This window comes from Myotis brandtii, unplaced genomic scaffold (assembly GCF_000412655.1).
Source record: "Myotis brandtii unplaced genomic scaffold, ASM41265v1 scaffold39, whole genome shotgun sequence".
NCBI lineage: Eukaryota > Metazoa > Chordata > Mammalia > Chiroptera > Vespertilionidae > Myotis > Myotis brandtii.
Window position 1 is genome coordinate 1,776,406 of NW_005364953.1, and position 3,742 is coordinate 1,780,147.

Genomic DNA, 3,742 nt, shown 5'->3' on the forward strand with positions numbered 1-3,742 from the left:
TCTCATGCCTTTTGCTTCTGTACTCTATCCTGATCCCAATAGATATTTGCCCATGGGGTAGTCTCTCCTCTCCCTTCCCCTCCCCTCCCCTCCTCTCCTCTCCTCTCCTCTCCTCTCCGCTGAGCTCCCTCCCCCACCAGTTTATTTGCATTCTGCTCCAGCTGGTTCTTGAGTCACTCTCCTGGAGGCAGCACTTCAAGTCCAATTAGAGTGGCAGCAGAGATGGCCAGAGCGAGAGTGCTGTAGGAAGAAGGCGCTTTTTGTTTTTGCTTCTCATTTTAATATGTTCCCTATGAGTCTTGAAGGATGGAAAGTGTTGTCTTTTGACCCTTCCTCCTGCAGCAAGCACCTGCTCAAAATGCATAGCATCCAATGGCAGGGCTGAGCCCCCACCTTCCTAAAACTTCATCATTAAGAATTTTATTTGGCATTCCTTCTTTTTTTAAAACATGTTGCCCAGTAAACCAGACATTTTCCGAGGTCCCTTCCCTTTATGTAAATGAAACACCTATAAGCTGTAAGGCAGCGGTTCTCAACCTGTGGGTCGCAACCCCTTTGGGAGTCGAATGTCCCTTTCACAGGGGTCGCCTAAGACCATCGGAAAACACATATATAATTACATATTGTTTTTGTGATTAATCACTATGCTTTAATTATGGTCAGTTTGTAACAATGAAAATACATCCTGCATATCAGATATTTACATTACGATTCATAACTAGCAAAATTACAGTTATGAAGTAGCAACGAAAATAATTTTATGGTTGGGGGTCACCACAACATGAGGAACTGTATTAAAGGGTCGCAGCATTAGGAAGGTTGAGAACCACTGGAGATGCTGCCTTCTCGTGTCCATTCTGCACCATCACCGGTCTTCTTACTAAGGAACAAACTGCCTCCAGGGCAGCCTGGGCCACTGGGCGGATCCTGTGACAGAGCTCCACCTTTTATCAGGTCACAGTGTATTTGCATGACTGCAGTGCCTCCAGGCACGTGGCTCAGCCGTGCACGTCCTGATCCTGACGGAGAACCACATTTGACCCTCAGACTTGGGTTGAATATATTAACCCAAACAAGTTTTTAAAAAGTCCCCTGGCCTTATCTAACAAGTCGGAGTGGTTAATGTACCTGTTTAATAACATTCAGAATTGAGTTCACGTCATAACACTGTCCATTTCCACAGTATCTATATATAAAAAGGCCTATGCAACCATTAGTCGACCGGTTGCTATGACGCACACTGACCACCAGGGGGCAGATGCTCAGCACAGGAGCTGCCCCTTGGTGGTCAGTGCGCTCCTACAGCCAACCTCCCACGGTCACTCCCCCCGGCCAGCTCCAATCAGTCCCAATCGCTGGCCAGGCTGAGGGACCCTGCCCGTGCATGAATTCGTGCACCGGGCCTCTAGTTTATTATAAATACCCAATTAACGAAATTTAATTTAAGCTTATGGTGTAGAGGAATATGCATTTTATTTTTTTATTTGCTGAAGTATTTTCAAATAGATTATAGATTCTATGACTTTTCACTCTTTAATACATCATTCTGAACCTGCAAAATTTGCAAACATTTTCCAGTATTTTCATACATAAGTAAATTAAAAATAATTTTTAAAGACAAAACCCGTAGTTAGACCCAGCTGATCACCTGGATTAGCAAGGTTGGCTCGGAGGAGAGGTGGTTGGCTCCGCCACACTGGGCATGGGCCTGCTGCGGAGGTGGTCCCAGGTCCAGGTGCTGCACCCTCCCTTGCTCCCTGCAGTACGGAAACCTCCATGGAACCAAGGAGAGCTGTGTGGGCCTCTCCTTAGTCCTCTGATCAAACATACGTGTTTGCACTCTAAGTAATTACAGTAAAACCATGAAACTGAACAACTTTAATGATTCCCATGTTATGAGAGCATATAAACAAAAGAATGCTAATGATAGCAATCCTTCGTTAATTACTGTAAAAGCCTTATTTGGATTTTGAGAAATTGGCTGATGAACCTTTATTCATTCATCATCCATTGTTTATGGAGTGCCTACCACATGCCAGTCACAATTCCAGGGACACAGAGGTGAATGAAACAGATGAAAATGCTTGTCCTCGTGGAGAACAAAGTTAAAATTCAGCTTCTAAAACTAAGAAAAGATTCCATGCACAGAAAGCCCTTGACTTTAGTGCTCACTCCTTAGGAGTAGGCAGGGCGGGCGGGGCCTGGGGGGTGACTCTGACAGTGGCCACAGTGTTTCCTCCGTAGGGGCAGGGCCTCACACAGAGCCCTCCGGCCGTTCACTGCCTCTCTCTCTCTCTCTCTCTCTCTCATCAATTAAAACCAAACAAAAAAGAATGATTTAAAAAGTAAATAAATAAAACAAAATGCAAATATATTATCTAAAAGTACAGATTCTCAGAAACACCGAACAGACCATCAAACCTCAGAGGGAAGGTAGGGGAGGATGGAAGGGGTAAGAGATCAACCAAAGGACTTGTATGCAAGGGACACAGACAATAGGGGGGTGAGTGCTGGTTGGGAGAGGTCAATGGGGAGAAGGGAGGAGACATATGTAATACTTTCAACAATAAAGAATTTTTAAAAAATAAAAAAATTAAAGTTCAGGTTCTCTAAATGTGTCATTTTTAATATTAAATTGTCACTGTCCATGGTTAGAACCTTAGTAAAGATTTATCTACCAGATTCTCTACTATCTCCTGGGGCTCTTGGGAAGCTTCAATGGGAAGATTTTGATGTGGAACACTAGTAAAGATTGGTAGCAGAGTCTGAGGTTTGGGTGCTGGTGGAGAAAGAGGAGGCTGACAGCATGAGGAACTTTTGAGGAGAAAAGAGCACTTTTAAAAGGTGAGAAAAAGGGAAGGAAGTTGGGAAATTAACATTTATTGATTCTTCTGTGAGTCAGGCACTGAATTAGATGCTTTCATATCTACTATCTTATTTAATTCTTATTTAATCCATAATTATTTTATAGGGAAAGAAATACTAATACTCCTATATTGCAGATGAGAAAACTGGGGTTCAGATTAAGAAAGTCACTCAAGGTTACACTCTGCCTATATGTGATAGAACATAGATTTGAACTTGAACCTGTTTCCTAAGTCTATGTTCCTGAACCATGATATCTCACTCCTCACATTTGTCAAGGGGTGACCAACCTATTCTCTGCTACCCTCTTTGCCCCCAATGCTCCAACCATTTGTAAGTTCAGTCTTCTATGACTCCCAGGTTTCTCCCTCATTCCTAACCATGGACTAGCAAATGCAGACAAGATTTCTATGCGTGATGAGGTAGGAAGAGATTTTGCATTATCAAATGGATAGAAAATTTGGAAGAGCCTAGAACCATTTTTCTAGTTGCCCAAGAATTTGGAAACTTTCTGCTCCAGACTCCAACCTATGTCATGCCAAATCCAATATTGCGCCCCTGGGCCCTGTCCCATATCTCCTGCCCCATGTATTCCAGTTTGCTGTACACTGGCAGCAGGTGCATGTAAACCAAGAGGAGAGGATATGAAAAGGAGAATAGCTAGTATGGGGAGAGATTAAAACTGTCACTTCCAGAATAGCTGATGTAGGAGTGAAAGACTTGGAAGACAAAAAGGCTGCTTTTTTCTCACCACTGGAGAAAGGGGCTAGGGAGAGGAGTCTATAGACCAAGAGGTTCATCCACAAGATTATAGAGGGAACTCCCCCGCAACTGAGATCCAGCTGCACTGCCTGACTTGGAAGGGTCTTTCCTGCCC